The 23,216-nt window shown below is 43.3% G+C and overlaps 1 long non-coding RNA gene across 1 annotated transcript in view; it reads right to left on the bottom strand.

The window, feature by feature from the left end:
- The window catches only part of LOC144690400 (uncharacterized), a 52,547-nt gene extending 32,843 nt beyond the window's left edge, over positions 1-19,704 (bottom strand). Inside the window, exons 1-2 of the long non-coding RNA XR_013578879.1 lie at positions 19,566-19,704; positions 13,320-13,397 (exon numbers count right to left, since the gene is read on the bottom strand). This is a non-coding gene — a long non-coding RNA (uncharacterized LOC144690400). The remainder of the gene's footprint in view (positions 1-13,319; positions 13,398-19,565) is intronic.
- Between the last annotated feature and the right edge of the window lie 3,512 nt (positions 19,705-23,216).

Here is a 23,216-nt window from a genome sequence, read left to right as displayed (position 1 = left end):
TGCACAATCTCTTATAACAACAAGTACTGGCACTCATAATCCCACATTAAAGTGTCTATAATCACTTGTAGCTGTCAATCAAACTGTGAAATGGCAGGCACCTTACTGTAATAATGGATGGTTGTGAAATTAGTTATGGAGCACTAATCCAGTAATGGAAACACTTAGGCTTATGTCAACAGACAGAGTGAAATAGCAAGCAACCATGTTTTCTAACACTCCAGATATTTTTTTCAAAAGGTTTAAGGGTTGGATTTTTAAATGCCTTGACACCTCCCTTTGAAAGGTCATTTTGACAGGTACTTCTGACAGGTTACACAGTTGATTTTGACAGTCTGTTGACAGTTCTAATGAGCTTGACAGTAATGAGTTTGTGCACTGTGTATGCATATTTATGCCTACTTTTAACACTTCCAAAAGGCACCTGACCTACCCCGAACGGCACATGACCTCCACCAAAGGTGTCCCAGGACCAGATCCAAAGGGATACCTTACTTCTCCAAAGGGGTACTCGGTCTATCCAAACAAATCCTCCAAGTTCAGAGCTGCTCTTGCCTGGTCTAATCTGCGCACATCAGGTTTCACACTCCTGGACTACCAAAATCCCACTTCAGTGGAGGCAGCTGTTGATTTAAATGGCCAGCTGCCTCCTTGAACTACACATGCACAAAACTCACCGCACCCCAAATCCCACCCCCGTGAAAATGGGAAGTGCTGTGTTTGGGGGCATGAGAGCCTCTCCATCATGGTGAAAAGCTGTGCCTTTGTCTCTGTCTCCTGATCTTTTATTCACCAATTGCCCATTCATCCTTCTACAAGTTTTATCTTCCGGTGCCTTTTCCTCTCTGTCTGCTTCTCTGTATGCCCTTTACGACTTTTTCTAAAAGAAAAGTCTTTCATGCAGTATGTCTCTCAGACACATTTACAAAACTGACAGGCAAGAAAAAAACTGACCGGTCAAGCCTGTCCCACACCATGATGGCCAGAGCATCATGAATAACCACGTTTTTCCTATCTTGATCCTGCTGCTGCCATATAATCAGCTGGGAAGGGTTATGAAGAGAAAAAGTCCAGGGCCTACTCTGGGAAAATTTCTCTGACTGCTCTAAGGTGATCAAAACCAGCCCAGAAAATCATATGAACAAAATGTTAATAATCCTACTAATCATATTTGCCATTCTGAGTTCTAACTAATAGTCATTGACCTGAAATGTTGACCTTGTTTCTCTCTCCACGGACGCTGCCAGACCTGCTGAGCACTTCCAGCATTTTCTGTTTCTATACCAGAAGCAAGCCAGCCACGTCCTGCTTACAATTCTACAGCTATTGCTTGGCCATCAGCATAGTGTTGATAGTTCCTTCAGAAATGCTTGACCACCACAAAAACATTGGAGTCAAACTATTGATCAAGAGCTCACTTCCATCACATCTGCTCAACACTCTAATCCTAGCACCACTGCCACCTGGTTTTTCCTCCTTTGAAAACTAGGGAGGAGGTTTGTAAGAGTTTGTGCCCAGTCCAGTCCTTTCTGGTTCAAATTCATTTCAAAGAATAAAAGGTTTGGTTGTCTAGTGTCAGACATGGGTCACTGTACGGTATAAATTTAATATTCAAAATGGTCACAATAGGATTATTAAAAAACAGATAGCCAGTCAGCAAAATGACACCACTCGCACACCTCCAGAACTGACAATAACTCTTGCTACTTACAGTTTGAAAGGAAACAGTCAGTTAGAAATAAAACATAAAAGCCTAAACCGGCAAGTAGCACTTTGAACTTCCACTTAATTTATATCTTTACAGCCTGTAATTTGAGCTACAATTTAACTCTGAGCCATATATCTTTTTTTCAAAATGTATTTTTCTATTCAGATGGTGCACATTACATAAAAGGATAATAGATTGATATACAGTATTAATAACTTGTGACAGAAATTTATTCAGAGTTGAGACTAGCAGCTGCTTACTTCAATCTCTCCAGGTTATCTCAAGGTCAGAAAAATAACAAGTAATGATTATTATTTTGTCTATGCTCTCAAATCTTTTGTATTAAACGAGCAGATCCCAAACTGTCTCCTCATGATAAGTCTGATGATATGTTGTTTTATAATAACACATCATCCCAGGAATCATATATAATTTAGCTGCTAAGATGGAGCTGTGCTTAAAGTGACCTGTTCTCTTTAAGGACATGTAGATATAAATTGAGGAGATCAGTTAAAAGTTAATTGCTGTTGAGCTTTCAGATGGTCAGGACCGTGTCAATTTCCAGCTCCAGGTTAGAAGAAACTAACAATAAATTACTGCTTTTTGCCCCTTTTTATTCTTTTGACAGATTTCAGGTGCAACTTCTGAAGTGGCGTGGACACATGCTAAACACAAAACATTTTCAGTATCTCGTATAAAAATATAGATAAAACTTCTGGGAATGCAGTTTTCCCAACTCCTCCAATTTTTTTGCTGAGCACAGATGTGATGATTTGGAACGGACCGCATGCTTTTATAAATTAAATCACCAGATCTGAATTTAACTCTACAAGACTGCCACAGAACTTGAGGCTTTCCGAGCCACCCATTCAAATTGTTTAACTCTACATGAACCCGGTGTTATTTTCATCACAATGGCATCGCATGCAGGTGAAGTGATGATGTATTCATAATACATTCAAAACTATTTAAATTGGCTTTCAATTGATAATTTATCATGCCTTTTGTATCGACCCATTTCAAAGTAGCAATAATACCCATTTAGATGCTACCCCTGCAACCTTTAATTTGTTTTCTTCCTCTTTTCAGAGTTACTATGATGGTTAAAGGCAAAATACTGCGGATGCTGGAAATCTGAAACAAAAACAAAAAATGCTGGACTAACTCAGCAGGTCTAACAGCATCTGTGGAGAGAAAGACAGAGTTAACGTTTCGAGTCCGTATGACTCTTCAGAGCAGAAGAAGCTCTGAAGATGCTGTCAGACCTGCTGAGTTTCTCCAACATTTTTTGTTACTATAATGGGTGTCCTGATGCTGATAATGAAAAGTAATATTCAAATCATACATTTGGATGTAATGAATGGAACTGATCCTCAAGGCTGCCTCAATTACTTTGAATCAACCAACAACTTCAGTTTATTATTAAAAGCTCAATTTTAATGAATAAGAAAATTTTATTTATTTGATAGTGTTTATAAAAAAACTATAAAGTTGTAAACTTCTTGCTAGTTTCCACACACTAAGACATATGTGTCATGAATGTACAAAGGCCTCTACATTTATCAGTGTGCAGTACTTAAAAAAAGTCTACAAAGTCAATGTTTACTGCAATCTTATGTTTACCAAACAGTTCCTGCTGTCCCCATAACTTAAGATGTGTAAAATCTACACAGCTGCAGAAATCCAGAAGGAAACATCAACTCTTGCTTTTCTTCCAGAAATGCCCACCTTGAAGTCCTTATCTTCTCTTCAATGGGATTTCCGTTTGTCTCTTTTACCTTGTTCACCTACATTGTTTTATATTTCCATCCTTGTATTTGCTTTACCTGCTTAAAACCTGTTACATTTCTAATGAAAGGTCATTGGCCTGAAACATTACCTTTGTTTCTCTCTCCACATTTGCTGCTTGACCATTTGAATATTTCAGGAGCGTTGTTCAAGCGGCAAATTTATGTTGTGCCATAAAAAGTCTTAGTTAATTCTAACTAAGTCTTAGTTAATTCACATTGTCAGTAGCCTAAGAGGATAATTGAGCTATTGTTTGTACCCGTTGATCTTTAAATTTTTTTGCAAAGCTCTCTGTATGCTTGTGTTAAATGAATCAGAGCTAGAATCAAGAGATCAGAAACTTGGTCATGTGACACCTGTTTGATGGGTGTCAAATGACCTCCTATAGCACCAATATGGTGGACAGGGACTGCATCCTCGTTACAAGCCAAAAGTCTGCCACACATCATCTTGGTAATAGCCAAAATATCTGTGCAGTACCCACAGCTGAAACTGACATCAGGATCCTCATTTACATATGCAAAGAACCTAACGTCTGTTTGAGGCCACTACAGAAAGACTGGTTTGCCCTGAGGCAGCTGCTTTCAGAAACCACTGTGTCTCCTGCAAGACGGCCACCAATACCCATCTCCCATTTATGCATGCGCACTGGACTGGGCTTGCGCAGAAATCTAATGACGTCATTGCTAGACCCTGCAGCCTGGAACTTTCAGTGGCAGAAGGAGGAAGAATGTGAAGAGGCAATATAGTCTAGCGCTCACAGCAACCTACCATTCACTTACATTACTGGGATAGTGTGACAGAGTTTAGAAACACTGACCAATGTGACTGCAATAAAATATCCCACAAGGAAAAGATTTTATTTTCCCATCTGCAAGTCCTTCCCTTTTAACCTCCTATAAAAGGAGTTTCCAAAATCCATCACAGTCAGTCCAGGATAGAAATTCTCCAAATTCTTTCCTCCTGCTGCCAGGGACAGTGAAGACCACAAATGAGTCCTGCTATTCATTGCCCCTTATAAAGATGGTCGCTACACATGCACCCTGCTGCACGTTGCCCCCTATAAAGATGGCAGCCGCTAACCTGGGTCTACCATCAGCATACAACTGCGCATGCATGGGGTTGGCAGCAAATGGAGCCTTCAGAAACACAAGGGTTCCACACAGTAAAACTGACATTTTTTTAAATGGCCTGCATGTAGGCCACAATTAACAAAGTAAATTTTTAAAATATACTTAATTGAATGTGAAGCAAGGAGGAGCAGGAGTGCTTCTCCACATTCAAAGAACACAGGCTCTGTCAGACATTCATCACCCGTCCCCACAAACCACCCCCACCCCCGACTCCTCGTAGCAGACGTAATGTACAAGAACGCTCCACTCCGGTTAATTAACGTGTATGGCCCGGCACAAGGGGCTGAGCGGCTGGAGGTTTTTCAGCAGCTCCCACTGCTGCTGGCGACCTCCAGGCCGGTCATTCTGGGCGGTGACTTCAACTGCATCATCGATGCGGCTGGACGATCCAACAGGGCCGACAGCAGGTTGGACGCTATGTCCAGATCCCTGATGGAAACAGTTAAGGATGCCAAGCTGCACGACGTCTTCAGCAACCCTGCAGACGGAGCGCAGCGTAGATACACCTGGTCGCGGCCAGACGGGTCCATTCGTTCCAGGATAGACTTCCTGTTTGTGTCCCGTGCTTTCACAGTCAGATCCACCGATGTCAAGCCGGTGTTCTTCTCTGACCACTGCCTCCTACTGGCGGACTGCCACTTGGAGAAGGACCTAAGGGTGGGCAGGGGGGCATGGAAGCTAAATGTGCAACTGCTGACCCCAGAGAACATTGAGGAGCTCAAGAGGGATTACAAAGGTTGGAGAACCGTGAAACCCCTCTTTCAGTCCCTGACACACTGGTGGGAAGCGATCAAGGGAAACATCAAGAGGTTTTTCATCCTCAAAGGCACCCAGAAAGCTAGAAAGGAACAGAGGGAAATGTCCCGACTCCAGAAAAACATGCAGAATCTGCTCCGGCTGCAGTCGATGGGGGTCGATGTCAAGGAGGAGCTCCAAGAGGTGAAGAGCCAGCAAGCCTCGCACTTTGCCTCGGAGGCCTCCAAGATCATCTTCCGTTCCAGAGTCCGCTCCGTGGAGCAGGATGAGACGTGCTCACGTTTCTTCTTCCAAAAGGTACACAGAGAGAGCTCTGTGATCAGCAGCCTGAAGGAAGAAGACGGCTCAGTAAAGTCATCACGGTCCGACATTTTGAGGATCAGCAAATCCTTTTATGCCGGATTGTATGACGTGAAGCCCACAGACAGCACGGCCTCCCAGTCCTTCCTGTCCTCTATCACGGAGGTCTTAGACGACAGTACGCGGGAGAGCCTGGACAAACCGCTAACTCCTGATGAACTGACTAAGGCCCTTGAGTCCTTCGAGAAGAGTAAAACTCCCGGAAGCGACGGCTTGCCGGCGGAGTTGTATTCGGCTCTGTGGGACTTGATCGGCCCAGAACCTGCTAGGAGTGTACGAGAGTATGCTCCTGTCCGGTAGTATGTCAGAATCCATGAGGAAAGGCATCATCACCCTCATCTACAAGCACAAGGGGGAAAGGGAGGAAATTAGAAATTGGCGACCCATTTCACTGTTGAATGTGGACTATAAGATTCTGTCCAAGGTCATCGCCAATCGGGTCAAATCCGCTCTGGAATTGGTGATTCACCCTGACCAGACCTGCACTGTGCCGGGCAGGAAGATCTCTGACAGCCTCACGCTGCTCAGGGATACGATTGCCTATGTACAGGACAGGGGTGTGGATACCTGCCTCATCAGCTTGGATCAGGAGAAGGCCTTTGACAGAATATCGCACACCTACATGGTGGATGTGCTCTCCAAAATGGGGTTTGGGGAGGGAATTCGAAATTGGATCCAACTGCTCTACACTAACATCAGTAGCGCAGTCTCAATCAATGGGTGGGAAACAGATAGCTTTCCGATTAAATCTGGAGTCAGGCAGGGCTGTCCTCTCTCGCCTGTTCTTTTCGTGTGTTGCATAGAACCCTTTGCCGAGTCCATCAGGAGGGATCCGGGCATAAGAGGAGTGACGATCCCAGGCAGCGGAGGCACTCAGGTAAAAGCCTCCCTGTACATGGACGACGTCGCCGTCTTCTGCTCGGATCCGCTGTCGGTGCGCAGACTGATCCACATCTGCGACCAGTTCGAACTGGCCTCGGGAGCCAAGGTAAATCGTGGGAAGAGCGAGGCCATGTTCTTTGGGAACTGGGCTGACCGATCCTTTGTCCCCTTCACTGTCAGGGCTGACGGCCTGAAGGTGCTGGGGATATGGTTCGGAGGGACCAGGGCATGCGTTAGAAACTGGAAGGAGCGAGTGGCTATGGTGAAAAGGAAACTGGGCATGTGGGAGCGACGCTCCCTCTCCATTGCGGGTAAGAACCTGGTCATCAGGTGTGAGGCACTCTCGCTGTTGCTGTACGTGGCGCAGGTCTGGCCCATTCCACACTCCTGCGCGATGGCAATCACTCGAGCCATCTTCCGCTTTATCTGTAGGTCGAAAATGGATCGTGTCCGCAGGGACGCGATGTACAAGCCTCTAGATAAAGGGGGAAAAAACGTGCCCAACATCGCCCTCATACTGATGGCCACCTTTGTGTGTGGCTGCATCAAGCGGTGCGTAGACCCTCAGTACGCAAACACCAAGTGTCACTATGTGCTGAGGTTCTACCTGTCCCCGGTGTTGCGAAGGATGGGTCTGGCCACGCTGCCGCGGAACGCTCCAAGTAGTTGGACCGTGCCGTACCACCTGTCCCTGGTGGAAAAATTTATGCAGAAAAACACCTTTGACCACAAGTCCATCAGGCAGTGGTCAGCACGTAACGTCCTAGAGGCCCTGAGGGAAAAGGAGAGGGTGGACCCTGTGGGATGGTTCCCCGAGCAGACTGTCAAAGTCATTTGGCAGAATGCCTCATCGCCAGAACTTTCCAACAAGCACCAAGACGTGGCTTGGCTGGTGGTGAGAAAGGCCCTCTCCGTCAGATCCTTCCTACACGCCAGGAGTCTCACCCCCTCTGCACGTTGCCCTCGAGGTGGCTGTGGTGGGGAAGAGACCGTTGTTCACCTCCTTGTGGATTGTGCCTTTGCAAAGAAAGTCTGGAGAGAGATGCAGTGGTTGCTGTCGAGGTTCATCCCGAGCAGTTCTGTGACACAGGACTCTGTGCTCTACGGGCTGTTCCCAGGGACACACACCGAGACAAACATCAACTGCAGCTGGAGGATCATCAACTCGGTGAAAGACGCGCTTTGGTCTGCCCGAAACTTGTTGGTCTTCCAGCACAAAGAGTTGTCCCCGACCGATTGTTGCGGACTGGCACAATCCAAAGTCCAGGACTACGTGCTGAGGGACGCACTAAAGCTTGGGGCAGCTGCCGCAAAGGCGCAATGGGGAAGGGTCACTGTCTAAGACCTTTCTGCCACAGCGCACCGAGAGACTGGGAACTGTTTAGAGCCCCTCGGGCTGTACAGCTCAAAATGAAAGGCTGTTAATGATTGTAATATTGTTTGTACTGATGCACCTGGTGATACATTTTGTAAAAGTTTAACCTGGATTGTACCCTTGTAATGGTGTTTTTGAAATGGTTTGGAATGTGATTGAAGATATTTTATGAATAAAGTATATTTTTGCAAAAAAGAAAAAAAAAATCCCACCCCCGATCGATAAAGGGGGAAAAAAACGTGCCCAACATCGCCCTCATATTGATGGCCACCTTTGTGTGTGGCTGCATTACGTGGTGCGTAGACCCTCAGTACGCAAACGCCAAGTGTCACTACGTGCTGAGGTTCTACCTGTCCCCAGTGTTGCGAAGGGTGGGTCTGGCCACGCTGCCGCGGAACGCTCCAAGTAGTTGGACCATGCCATACCACCTGTCCCTGGTGGAAAAATTTATGCAGAGAAACGCCTTTGACTACAAGTCCATCAGGCAGTGGTCGGCACGTAACGTCTTAGAGGCCCTTCGGGAAAAGGAGAGGGTGGATCCTGTGGGATGGTTCCCCGAGCAGACTGTCAAAGTCATTTGGCAGAATGCCTCATCGCCAGAACTTTCCAACAAGCACCAAGACGTAGCTTGGCTGGTGGTGAGAAAGGCCCTCCCCATCAGATCCTTCTGTGGTGGGGACGAGACCTTTGTTCACCTCCTTGTAGATTGTGCCTTTGCAAAGAAGGTCTGGAGAGAGATGCAGTGGTTTCTGTCGAGGTTCATCCCGAGCAGTTCTGTGACACAGGACTCTGTGCTCTACGGGCTGTTCCCAGGGACACACACCGAGACAAACATCAACTGCAGCTGGAGGATCATCAACTCGGTGAAAGACGCTCTTTGGTCTGCCCGAAACTTGTTGGTCTTCCAGCACAAAGAGTTGTCCCCGACCGAGTGTTGCAGACTGGCACAATCCAAAGTCCAGGACTACGTGCTGAGGGACGCACTAAAGCTTGGGGCAGCCGCCGCAAAGGCGCAATGGGGAAGGGTCGCTGTCTAAGACCTTTCTGCCACAGTGCACTGAGGGACTGGGAACTGTTTAGAACCCCTCGGGCTGTACAGCTCAAAATGAATGTCTGCAAATGATGTAATATTCATTTATTGTATTGATGCATTTCGTGATATATGTTGTAAAAGTTGAACCTGATTGTACTTTTGTGATGGTGATTTTGAAGTGGTTTGGTATGTTCTTCCAGATATTTTATGAATAAAGTATATTTTTCCAAAAAAAAGAACCACCCCCGCCCCTGATAACCGCCATTTCTTCCTCTCCCCGCCACTGCAACCGTTCCTGGTCATCACTACCTTGCAACCTAGTAGCTCCCCTCTGACTCCATCAACGATACCTCCCCCACCTTCCCGACCCAGACGCAATCACTCATGCCCCCATCCCCACCCCATCAGCTAAGACGGTAGAGGGATCCTGTGTTCAGGAACAGAAGAGCCTCAGCTCTTGACCTTGTCCAACAGGTACGAGGTACTTGCTCCCTGTGTGGATGAGGAACAGGGCTGTAGGGAGGATGAGCCAGCTGACCACGGCACCATGGCACAGGAGGCCATTCAAGAGGGGAGAGCAAAAAGACAAGTGGTAGTTTTAGGGGATTCCATAATTAGGGGAATTGATAGCATCCTTTGTAAGCAGGATCGAGAGTCCCGCATGGTATGTTGCCTGCCCGGTGCCAGGGTGAGGGACATCTCTGACCGGCTTGAAAGGATATTGGAGAGGGAGGGGGAGGATCCAGTTGTTGTGGTCCACGTCGAGACAAATAACATGGGTAAGACTAGGAAAGAGGCCCTGTTTGGGGATTATCAGGAACTAGGAACTAAATTAAAGAACAGGTCCTCAAGGGTTATAATCTCCAGATTACTACCCGAGCCACATGCAAATTGGCATAGGGACGCGAGAATAAGGGAAGTAAGCACGTGGCTAAAGGAGTGGTGCGGGAAAGAGGGGTTCCATTTCGTGGGGCACTGGTATCAGTATTGGAACAGGAGGGATCTGTGCCGTTGGGATGATCTCCACCTGAACTGATCTGGGACCAATGTTCTAGCGAAAAGGGTAAATAGGATGGTCAACAGGACTTTAAACTAGAAAGTGGGGGGGGCGGGGGGAGGGAAGGGTAAAACTCCAAGAAGTATGACTAATGGGAAACAAAGCATCAGGTTAGCGTGTGGGGGGTGGATTCAACTTCATGGAAAATTATGAAAAAACTGAAAAGAGAGCCCAGGAGAGGCTATTAAAGTCCCCAGAACACAAAACAAGACAGAGTGTTTGGAAAGGGCTAGGAATCTAACTTCAAGCACATCAGATAAAGGGACGACAATGAGAAAGGAGACGGGAAATACAGGACTGAAGGTGTTGTATCTGAATGCACGCAGTATACGAAATAAGGTAAATGAGCTTGTGGCGCAGATTGAAATTGGCAGGTATGATGTGGTGGGCATCGTGGAGACATGGCTGCAAGGAGATCAGGACTGGGAGCTAAATATCCAAGGATATACATCCTAACGAAAAGATAGGCAGGTTGGCAGAGGGGGTGGGGTTGCTTTGTTAGTAAGAAATGAAATTAAATCGATAGCAAGAAATGACGTAGGTCAGATGATGTAGAATCTGTGTGGGTAGAGTTGAGGAACCGCAAAGGTGAAAAAACCATAATGGGAGTTATGTACAGGCCTCCGAACAGTAGTCAGGATGTGGGGCACAAGATACACCAGGAGGTAGAAAAGGCGTGTAAGAAAGGCAAGGTTACAGTGATCATGGGGGATTTCAATATGCAGGTAGACTGGGAAAATCAGGTTGGTAGTGGATCCCAAGAAAAGGAATTTGTGGAATGTCTACGAGATGGCTTTTTGGAGCAGCTTCTGGTGGAGTCCACTAGGGAACAGGCAATTCTAGATTTAGTGATGTGTAATGAGGCAGATTTGATAAGGGAGCTGAAGGTGAAGGAACCCTTAGGAGGAAGTGACCATAATATGATAGAATTTGCCCTGCAATTTGAGAGGAAAAAGCTGGAATCAGATGTAACGGTATTACAGTTGAATAAAGGCAACTACAGAGGCATGAGGGAGGAGTTGGCCAGAATTGACTGGGAGATGAGCCTAGCAGGAAAGACGGTGCAACAGCAATGGCAGGAGTTTCTGGGAGTAATTTGGGAGACACAGCAAAAATTCATCCCCAGGAAGAAGAAGCATATTAAGGGGAGGACGAGGCAACCATGGTTGACGAGGGAAGTCAGGGACAGCATAAAAGCTAAAGAGAAAGCATACAATGCGGCAAAGCGCAGTGGGAAACCAGGGGATTGGGAAGCATACAAAGACCAACAGAGGACAACTAAAAAAGAAATAAGGAGGGAGAAGATTAAATATGAGGGTAAACTAGCCAGTAATATAAAAGAAGATTGCAAGAGTTTTTTTAGATATATAACGGGTAAGAGAGAGGCAAAAGTGGATATTGGGCTGCTGGAAAATGACGCTGGAGAACTAATAATGGGGAACAAAGAAATGGCGGAGGAACTGAATAGGTACTTTGCGTCAGTCTTCACGGTGGAAGACACGAGTGACATCCCCAAAGTTCAAGAGCGTCGAGGGGCAGAGGTGAGTATGGTGGCCATTACCAAGGAGAAGGTGCTAGGAAAACTGAAAGGTCTGAAGGTGCATAAATCACCTGGACCAGATGGATTACGCCCCAGAGTTCTGAAGGAGATAGCTGAAGAGATAGTGGAGGCGGTAGTGGTGATCTTTTAGGAATCACTCAAGTCAGGGAGGGTCCCAGAGGACTGGAAAATCGCTAATGTAACCCCCCTGTTTAAGAAGGGAGTGAGGCAAAAGACGGGAAATTACAGGCCGATTAGCCTGACCTCGGTCGTTGGCAAGATTTTAGAGTCCATTATTAAGGATGAGATTTCAGAATACTTGGAAGTGCATGGTAAAATAGGGCAAAGTCAGCATGGTTTCACCAATGGGAGGTCATGCCTGACAAATCTGTCAGGATTCTTTGAGGAGGTAACGAGTAGGTTAGACAAAGGAGAGCCAATGGATGTTATCTACTTGGACTTCCAGAAGGCCTTTGACAAGGTGCCGCACAGGAGGCTGCCCAGTAAGATAAGAGCCCATGGTGTTAGAGGCAAGGTACTAGCATGGATAGAAGATTGACTGTCTGGCAGGAGGCAGACAGTGGGGATAAGGGGGTCCTTCTCAGGATGGCGGCCGGTGACTAGTGGAGTTCCGCAGGGGTTAGTGTTGGGACCACAACTTTTTACTTTATACATTAATGATCTAGATGAAGGAACTGAGAGCATCCTGGCTAAGTTTGCAGAGGATACAAAGATAGGTGGAGGGGCAGGTAGTGTTGAGGAGGCGGGGAGGCTGCAGAAGGATTTGGACAGGTTAGGAGAATGGGCAAAGAAGTGGCAGATGGAATACAATGTGGGGAAGTGTGAGGTCATGCACTTTGGTAGGAAGAATAGAGGCATAGACTATTTTCTAAATGGGGAGAGAATTCAGAAATCTGGAGTGCAAAGGGACTTGGGAGTCCTAGTCCAGGATTCTCTTAAGGTTAACTTGCAGGTTGAGTCGGTAGTTAGGAAGGCAAATGCAATGTTGGCATTTATTTCGAGAGGACTAGAATATAAAAGCAGGGATGTGCTGCTGAGGCTTAATAAGGCTCTGGTCAGACCACATTTAGAATATTGTGAGCAATTTTGGGCCCCGTATCTCAGGAAGGATGTTCTGGCCCTGGAGAGGGTCCAGAGGAGGTTCGCGAGAACGATCCCAGGAATGAAAGGCTTAACATATGAGCAACGTTTGAGGACTCTGGGTCTATACTCGATGGAGTTTAGAAGGATGAGGGGGGATTTGATTGAAACTTACAGAATACTAAAAGGCCTAGATAGAGTGGACGTGAGGAAGATGTTTCCATTAGTAGGAGAGACTAGGACCCGAGGGCACAGCCTCAGAGTAAAGGGAAGACCTTTTAGAGCAGAGATGAGGAGAAACTTCTTTAGCCAGAGAGTGGTGAATCTATGGAATTCATTGCCACAGAAGGCTGTGGAGGCCAGGTCATTGAGTGTATTTAAGACCGAGATAGATAGGTTCTTGATTGGTAACGGGTTCAAAGGTTACGGGGAGAAGGCGGGAGAATGGGGTCGAGAAACTTATCAGCCATGATTGAATGGCGGAGCAGACTTGATGGGCCGAATGGCCTAATTTCTGCTCCTATGTCTTATGGTCTTATGGACTTGATCTTACTTCACCAGCACACTGTTGCTCTCCACAGCTCACCAGCTTGATGAAACACAGGACACTTATCTTTCCATATCACATCAGCTCCATTTGCTGCAACTTCACTTGTAATGGGATCTGTTAGGAAACAAATGGAGTACTAAGATCATAGGGGAGAATTTTCCCCGTCAGGGGGGTTGTGCGGGGGCGGGCAGGGTCAGGTGTGAACCCGATCGGCACCCCCGATCAGGTCCACACTGCCGTTTTACGTGAGCAGGCCACACGCGTGCGAAAGAGCACAGAAATCTCCCTGAGAGGTGCCTCAGGTAGATTAATTTAAGTTTTAAAAAGCTGAATAAAGAAAATAAAAAATTTTAAGACATGTCCCCTCATGTGACAGTGTCACATGAGCTGGGACACGTCAATGAATTTTTTAAAAAATAATTTTATTCAATTGATAAACACTTCATGAAATCTAATCCCACCCATGGATGAGGTTCCATGAAAAATGTGAAGGCCGCCTGGGCTCTTTGGCTGCCCCCTCAACCTTAAGGTTGGACGGGCAGCTCAGTTTATTAGTTTAATTAGTTTTTAAATGGCCTTAGTAGGCCTTTGACAGTTCAGCAGGCGCACAGCCGACTTGCCGAATTGAAAATCTAAATGACACGCAGTGACATCGGGATGCACACCTGACGTCATCCCGCATTATTTAATGCCTCAGCGAGCCGAAAATTCTGGCCATAATTAATTTGTTGAGTTCCTCACAGCCTTGCTTATCAAGCACAAACTCTGATTTCACAAGGTCAAGCCCGTGGCCTACTCTCAGGCTTCTTCCAAATACATTCCATAAAGGTACACAAGAGTGGACCTCATGACTCCCGTTTCAACCTCTTTCTCCAATGTGCGTGTTTCACCTCCACTCTCATCCAATGAATGGCCAAATACGGGAAACTCAATATCACACAGGAAACTGTGCTGGACCATTTGTTAATTTCTATCTTTAACATTAATTACATATGTTAAGGAATAACTTAAAATCACTTTAGACCATAAAGCCATTTATTACAGGCCTTTTATTATAGTCCTTTCATTGTTTTAGAAAGAAGTGATTAAAGCTTGTACCCTTAAAGAAAGAATTCGGGAATATTAGAAATCTAAATCCGAAATTATGAGTTCTTTTCAAACAGCAATAAAATGTTAATCTTTTCATTAAGGACCAGGCTTTAATTATAGAAAGTTAAAACCACTGAAAGATAGCCACCGCGAGAGGTAAACCAAAACACAAAAAAGTCTGGAATCCATTATAATTTCCTACAACCTACAGAAATATTAATACAGCCACAGTATCAAACTGTACACACGCTAACTCATGCTGATCATACTTTTTCTAATTGATTCACTAAATTTCATACATCTGCCCCCAAGCCTGAGGCACTAGTAGGTTAACCATAGGAATGAAGCATAGGAGTTACCTGCACCTATTCAGCAGGGCTGTCAACAAATTGGCAAATCCTAGTTGTAAGATTTTCAGACACAAGTCTACTACATTCCTGAGGCAACTTAAGAAAAAACCTATTAAGCTAAAAGCAGTTAGCTATATAAATCACATGAGGACCACTTGTCCATGCCTCAATCTAGGACAATTCTCCTAATACCAAAGGCTGCTCCAAGCCACTGATATTCTTCAGTTGTCATTAGAGTAACAAGTTGCGTATCCTGGTAACTACTTTCAGCCAGTGACCAATAGCACTCAAGTGGAAAAACTGGCCTTACACCAGGGAAAATAGGCTTTATCTCTACAATATAAAGAAGCCAGTGCAAAGCCTTACCAAAAAAAAAATTACATTCTGTGCTGCTTTAACTTTGGCCTCTTGTGCAACCCTCCTCCATTCATTCTAACATCAGTTGCCATATTTTCAACCACACAGGTCCCACAGGAACTGCCTCCCTAAACTGCTCTACCTTCCTCTACTCTAAATTCTATACCCAAAGCATTTCATTTTATTTCCCATCAGAAAGACTACGATGGGAGCTATAATGCTGACTAATGAATGGCAATAATAATAAATGGTACTCAAAAAAGACTTTCCTTTATATAGTGATTTTCTTGATCTTCAGGTGTCCCAAAGCACTGTATTGCCATGAAGAACTTTTGAAGTGTAGTCACAGTTACAATGTAGGAACCGAGGCAGCTAATTTGTGCACAAGGTCCCAGGAACAATAATTTGATAATGATCGGGTAATCTGTATTAGTGCTGTTGATTGAAGACACAGGGGATAATTCCCCCACTTTGTTTCAAAATAATAAACTTTTACTTCCACATGAGGGGGCACATAGAGCCTTGGTTTAATATCACATTTGAAAAACTATATCTTCAACAGTGCAACCCTCCCTCAGTACTGCAGTCTCAATCTCTAGAATGGGACTTGAACTCAACCTTTTGACTCAGAGGCACGTATGCTACCACTGAACCATGGCCAACATATTTTAGATAAAATTAATGGGAGGTTATCCTGAAAGTTTTGAAGAAATCCAATAATTTCAGTTCATGTTTATAAAGTTCAAACTCAATGAATATCAAAATGCAATTTCACTCAGCATTCAGGAAAAATTTAAGTCTACAAAACTGAACTTTTGCTGCTGCCTCCACATACTAAAAGATGACAGTTGAGGTCATTACACTGAAAAATCCTCTTTATGAACGTGCAAGAGCTTTAAAAACACACATAAATGAAGTCATTGTTTACTCCAATGGTGTGTTTAGCAAACAAGTACTGCTGTTCACATAACCTGTTGTGTGTTAAACCTACACAGCTGCAGAATTTCTGAAGAAAATATCAATCCATAGTCCTGCAGGTATGAGTGCTACTAAATTGGTAAATTCACATTAAGGCATGTACAAAGCCTCAAGTTCTGCCAGGAGCTTGAAGGATGCATCACATCCCACAGTACAGTACAATAGCTGACACAGTGCCTACTGGACCCAATGTCCTGCCCCAGAATAGGCAAGGGGATAAATTTTGTCAAAAGTTTAAGGTTTCTCACATGCAAGATATAGTACAGTAGCTACATGTAGTGGGATCTATCAAATAGACGTCTTTGGAGTGGGGAAATGGAAAATTTTCTTATTTTGCAGTCCATGCTAATAATCGGGGTGAGCAGATTGGTCAGGGTTCGGAGCATTATAGACAGCAAAAAACTTCTCTTCCCAGATGATGGCAAAGATAGATACTCTACCAGAGATCATCTTAAGCATTTCACCTGGATGACTGTCTAGCAGCAGTTGACTTACTTTAGGATGTTTTGCTATGTTAAAGGTTTGATATTGTTTGTTGCAGTGGTTGTGGTTATTGTTGTTGTTGCCTTCTCCATCACAGGGATGAAATAATCCCACAGGAACTACCTTTGGATTAACAGCTGGTCTCAGCTGACAGCTTCTCAGTTGAGTGAGAATGTTGTAGGTTCAAAGCATACTGCATTATATAATCTAAGCTGGCACATCATGGTAGAAGTGGGTAAATTCTACATTGTTAGAAGTGCCATATTTCAGGCAAGAGATTAAACCGAATCAGCGTTATCTGTTAAGGTAGATGTAAAAGATACCATAGTACTTTTTGAAGAAGAGTGGGAGGTTTTCTGGTATACTGCCTAATGTTTAACCCTGAACCAACACCATCAAAATAGATGATTAACTGGTCATTTATCTCACTAATATTTGTGAAACCTATAGCTACATTGAAATTGGCTGCTGCTAATGACTACATATCAACAATGAATTCACTTCTAAAGTTATGAAACTCTCAGAAACATCCAGAGGTTGTAATATGTTCCTTTTTTCCTTAGTACTGGAATAGTAAGCTATCAGTACAGGGTTTAACCATAGTCTGCTATTGCCCCAGGGTCTTCAGAGTGCATCTTGGTGGTACCAGTTTCTCTGAGGCAGGATTACAGCCACAAAAAGGCTATGTGGGCATTTGTCTTGTCTTAAGTTATAACATTTCTATTTATCTTGCACTTAACATGGAACAAAGGCAGGAATTTTTAAAAAGGAAGCTGTTGTTGGCTGTTGTTTACATTAAATTTTCCTCTGTCCTGTTAGCGAAAAGACGAGTAAAGCAAATAAATAAATTGTCAAGAGATTGGAGGCAAGAAGGTTGCATTCTCTCACCAGCTCATTGAGAGCTATACTTGGTCAACTTTATCTGCAAATATCCAGGTTTATGAAGCACTACCCAGTGTTCTTCATCAATTTGAAGGCCCAAAAGCACAACACAGGCAATTGCCGAAATTGTTGGTTCTTGTTTGCCTTCTCCCTACTTACTGTATCAACTCAATTGAAAAATATTATGCAAGGCTCCTATTATCAATATGCTTGTGGGCATGTTCAGCCTCCATACTGACAGGTACATTTCAATAGTTTGTGAAGTAGGCTCATATACTCTCCTCCAGAAAAATATAGAAAGGTGCTTGGGTGTTGGTGGTCTAGCAACTGTCAGGTTTGTTGCCTGGTTTGCTTCCTGTTGTAATATGTATTCTAAATGAGGAGCTATGGAGGATCAAGGGACAGTGTGGAATCCAATCTGAGATGACATTTTTTGTGCCATTTTATGTATTCCAGCAAGATGCAGACAGCAGTTGAGGCAAAACCATCTTGCCCCTCTAATTATTTTGAACTAAAATATACTTGAAGAGTAGAAGAATCCTACAAATGCCAGAGGTAGAGAATAGCTGATGCAGTTTGCATGTTATAGAGGGCTAAGGACACAAGACTTTGTTCATTTAATTTCATAACATTACAGCCTTGTGTCAGGAAGCAGATAAACACTGCATCTGCTGTACAGGATAATCATTTTAAAACACACTATTTCACACTTACCAAATTGGACCTTGGAATAGCAATCCGCTAATGTATTTTTTCAGGACTTCATGGTTTCCTTATTGTGAGGTGATCAGTTGTTTATTGTGTTTCAATTTTCACATTGAATAGTATTTGACACTCCTTTGAGGCAATTAATAAAATTATGGCAATTCAATGCATTTTGTAAAATTCTACAAATTCTGTTAACTTTTTGTGCCACTATTGTTCATGCGTGCTGCACTCTTCTGGGTTGGGGAGCAGATTTTGTTCCAGGAGATATCTTTCTGCTTGATGAGTTGTTTGACAAGGACAAACAGTTCCAATTCTGAAAGCATCTCTGCACTTGTGCTTTTATCTCCAATTTCTACCCTTCATCACCATCAGAGCATTTCAACACGTTCATAGGTCATGTCCCACCAATTTAAGAAATCTGTTATTCTAATTTACATTAAGTTAAAAAGCAGTTTGCAACAGCCCATGTTTAGCCCAAAGAAGTTAAATGAGCATGATGAGCTGACTTTAAACTATTCAATGTTCATAGTTAAGCTTATTGCACCACCATCCCCCACCCCCCTCCAATTTTCTGCAATCCTCTGCTGAAGTCACATGTGTTTCCTGTGAACTCAGTTCAGTGGCTAAAGCTTTCCTCCATTACCTTAGCCAGTGGGCAATCTTAATTGGTGAGCCTAGGCAGTCAGCATTGGCAGGCTATTTGACAACACAGGGCATTCCAATTGAGCCTCATTTGATTTCACACTAGACAGCAACTAGAAACAGAAACCCCTACTGAATTCCCAGAAGTAGAAGCTAATTGCTGCATCACAGCTATTGCCCTCAATAACGTCAGTTAACATCAGTACGGACAGGGAATCGAACCCTAAACATTTTTGGTAGTGAGTTTAGGATCATCGGGGAACTTGCCAATAACTTTGTTAATGCTAGTTTGTATGACAATAGTCACCTTAATGATTAACATGACTTCAACCCCTATCCACCACCAGCTCCCCACCCAAAAAGTGACGTTATGATTTGACCACAAAATAATTTGGTATTCCGTTTTGTTAAACTTTCAGTAGTATAGTCTCAGCAATTACTCTGCAATTCTAATCTTTAACCTATGTTTTATAAAATTATCACATTTCAATCTCCTATACAATATTTATGGTGACCATTTTGGTTATAAAGAAAGCTTGCAACAGTCATCTAGTGCTCAATCCAAGGCATACAGAGTACTACTTAATGAACAAAAGGAAACAATTTTATCAGCAATTTTTAGTTACGGTGCCTTAAGAACTGATAAAATGTCTTGCGCAGTCAGAATTTAAAAAGTAATTTGCCTTATAAAAGCACTCATCCGATATTCTATCAAGTGGTTACAAACGAACTGCAGATAAATAGTTTTTTTTTACTAGTTTTATAATGGTTAAGAAGAGAAAATATACATTACCTTTCGTTTTAAAAGACTCTTAATTCAGCAAACAATGGAGTTTTAAAAGTCTTTGCATAAACATGAACAAAATAAATTATTAAATTGAGATGAAAGAAATTATGGCAGCCTAAGAACAGTGAGTTTCCACCAAAAGCCTAAAGTTAATTGCCTGTTATCTGAGCCTCAGTTATGCAAGAGAGGTCTGGTGGATATCGTTGCCTGGTACAGTGCCTCTGATATATGTTCCCTTCATATTAGAAAAATTATGGAAACATTTAAGATAATGTTTTTGATTGAATTCCATAAAGTGGAATGGTACACAATTATGAATGCAGGCTGAAAATATTTTGGATATTTTGAAAGCAAGAGTGCTAACAATTGTAGTTGCTGCCTCATTTAATGTTAAATTAAAACAATACATAAAATATACTAGTGAATAGTCTGTCATTTCTCATGATAAATTAGAGAATGCACTGTTTTGCAATATAAACCCAAAATCAAGCATTCCTTCCATGCCCAGCTAGTCTGAGAAGCTTCTCCCCCACAGCAAAGGGTTTCTCTCCCTTCTTAGCCTCCCCACCTTTCTCCCCACCCCAATAACACTGAACAGATCGTTTCCTTCCCCAACAACTTCACTCCACCCGCCCAAAAAAAAATCTCTCTCTTCTTTTCTCATCCTGCCTCTTGCTCAGCAAAGCTTCAGTTTTATTCCCTTCTAATCCCCATTCCTAATCAACTGTGGAGGGTATCAGAACATGGCCCCAACTGTCCTGACACACACAGGTTAACAAAATTGGAATGCTAGCTGACGCTTCTCTTCTTCAGATCAGAATGTTTTACTCTCCTCTATGATAATCAACATCACAAATTCACAGTAAATCATTTTCTAATATTGTGTAAAAATGCAGAATATTTAATATGAATATTGCAAAGAAACTGTATACATCAAAGCAACATTTAAGCTTGGATAGTAAGTATTAGAAGGCTGTTTGACCATGAGAATTAATAGCTAAACCCAATCCTGTTCCCACTCAGCACCTACACAAGGGCTACTAAGACAGTAGGAACCCTCACCAATTTCCTCCCATACCCAAGACTAAGGACGCCAAGGCAAAGTAACACGACCAGCTGGGTTGGGCGGGGGGGGGGAGTCAACTGATTCAGGCACAAACTTCACCTGTTGAATTCTCAGAGGAGCTAGCAACCGAATCTCTAAAAACTACCCACCACAATTCAAAATTAGACAAAACTGGATGATAGCGTGTTTCTTTCAGTGTCATCAATCCTACGGAGCTAATTTTGATAAAGGAGGCACAATCCATGGGAGTGTAAAACAAAGAATCTGGGCCTTAAAATTATAGCTGCATCCCCGGCCTATGCTCCCCCTCAGCAGAGCTACTCACCTGGGAACAGGATTGCAGAGTTAATCTTTATATCCAAAGTAAGTCACCAATTTGTGAGGAACAGTGAACAGAAAATGAGTTGATCAAGTTAAAAAAACGTTGAATTTGTTATCTTTCCCTCTCAATCAAACTTCTCAATCAAACTAATGTAACTATCTACATTTGGTTCCCTCTGTTAAGTGTTCCAGCGTGAATGCCATCACCAAGGTGACTGAATACTAATCAATGTGCCATACCAAGTGTATCATGAACTTTCAGTCAATACTTTTAAAAACTGGACACAAACAAGCTATTAAAATGGCTGCTGCAAATCATGCGTCCTTAAGCATTTGCACTACAGTCAGTATCAAGTCTCCAGCAAATACCTAATTAAATATGAATATTCATAGCCATCTTGGGAATTCACACATCTCTTTGTTTAAGAATTATGGAATTTCCAGACTGCGTGACTCCCTGTTTCATACTGCACAAAAAGGGAAGATCGAAATTCAATTGGTGGCAGATGGAAGTGAATGGCTCTTATCACCGTCCCATTGTATCATTTGAGTTTCCCCATCTAAACTAGGCTGGGTGAACCTGAGGTGTTAACCCACAACACAGGATGTGAAATCAACATAAACACCACCACTTATTTGGAAAAGGACTTGAACTTGTGAAAACACACATGAGAGAGGCCACGTTTTTATCTGCTTTTAAAAAATCGGTGAGGAGCCCTTTGCAGTTAGTCATCAGTTGGACAGAAAGCCAGACCACAAACTAGCTGCAAGTCATCAAGCAGCCTAGGTAATTAACAGCAATACCTTGAAAGCAGGAGATCTTAACAGAGTTGAGGACCCCCTCACCGCATCCCCCCACACAACCTGTTTCAGTTTAAAGTTTGCCTGAGAACCAACCTCCTACCTATCTGACCATAAGAAACCTTACCACCTGCTGTGAACCCTTCACTTTACAAAACCCTCACTTAAGCCATCCAGATCATTCAAGAAAACCAGCCTGCCATGTGGGAGACCAGAGATCATAAATCAGAGACTGGGATAACTATAATCCTTAAACCTGCATTACCTTCGCCTGTGTGTATATGTGTGTACACATTGCGTTATTTCAGGGTGTGTGAGAGTAAATATCCTTCTTTAGTTTTTAACTCGCAAAAGCTTGCTGACGTTATTTAATTGGAACATACACTCAAAGGGGTTAGAAAACATGCACCTCTTTCCACATTAAACATACTGATCATGGGCAGTAAGAAAACACATACATTCTGTATGTAATAATTGTGATCAAACTCATCCAAAAAACAATACACTCAACATTTCCAATCAAGATGGTCCTTTTCAAGGCCAATATCTATGTGCATGTGACCCCATCAACAAAGTATAACAAACTGACCAAGTTGCTATATGAACTGAAGATTGATGTTCCTGTGCTATAAGTAATTCAATTTAGCTGATCCCCTACAAAAAAAGGCATATATCCAGGGATATCCTTAAAATAATGACTCACTTCCAGAGACCTACTGCTGCTAATTTAGTCAGCTATGGAAAGATAATGAAGAAAAGTGCTACCTTTGCAAAAAACATTTTTATTACTATACCACAGAAGTAATGCATTAATATGTCAACAAAATTAGAAACAGTGCAACATTCAATATTAGCAAAACTCTGTGCTTGTAGCAGACGAAGGCCTCAAGTTTAATTGCCTCTGCCTGGCAGAAGCCAGGTGGGGATCTATAGTTAATATAATGATACACCATGTAGCCTCACTGATCCCACTTTCCTTCCACTGAGTCCCCATATTATCCTGCTCTTTTGAATAGGTGAACTGGACACCCACAGGAAAGAAAGACTTGCATTTATATAATGCCTTTCATGACCACCCACTGTCTCAAAGTGCTTTACAACCAATGAAGTAATTTTGAAGTGTAGTCACTGCAAAATGTATGAAATGTGTCAGCCGAGTTATGCATAGCAAGCTCCCACAAACAGCAATGTGATAATGACCAGTTGATTTGTTTTTGTGATGTTGTTGAAGGGATAAATATTAGCCAGAACATTGCAGCTAACTCCCATGCCTCTCTTCGAAATAGTGCCATGAGACTTTAACGTCGACTTGAGAGGATAGACTGGTCCTCAATTTAAGGTCTTATTCAAAAGATGGCATCTCTCTTACAATTGCAACACTCTGTCAGCGCTGCTCTGGAATGTCAGCCTTGACTTTTGTGCTCAATACCTGACGTGGTACTTGAGCCCGGAAGCTTCTGACTCAGAGA

Source organism: Cetorhinus maximus, chromosome 15 (genome assembly GCF_964194155.1).
Source record: "Cetorhinus maximus chromosome 15, sCetMax3.hap1.1, whole genome shotgun sequence".
Taxonomy (NCBI): Eukaryota; Metazoa; Chordata; class Chondrichthyes; order Lamniformes; family Cetorhinidae; genus Cetorhinus; species Cetorhinus maximus.
This window is presented reverse-complemented; position numbering and strand designations above follow the sequence as displayed.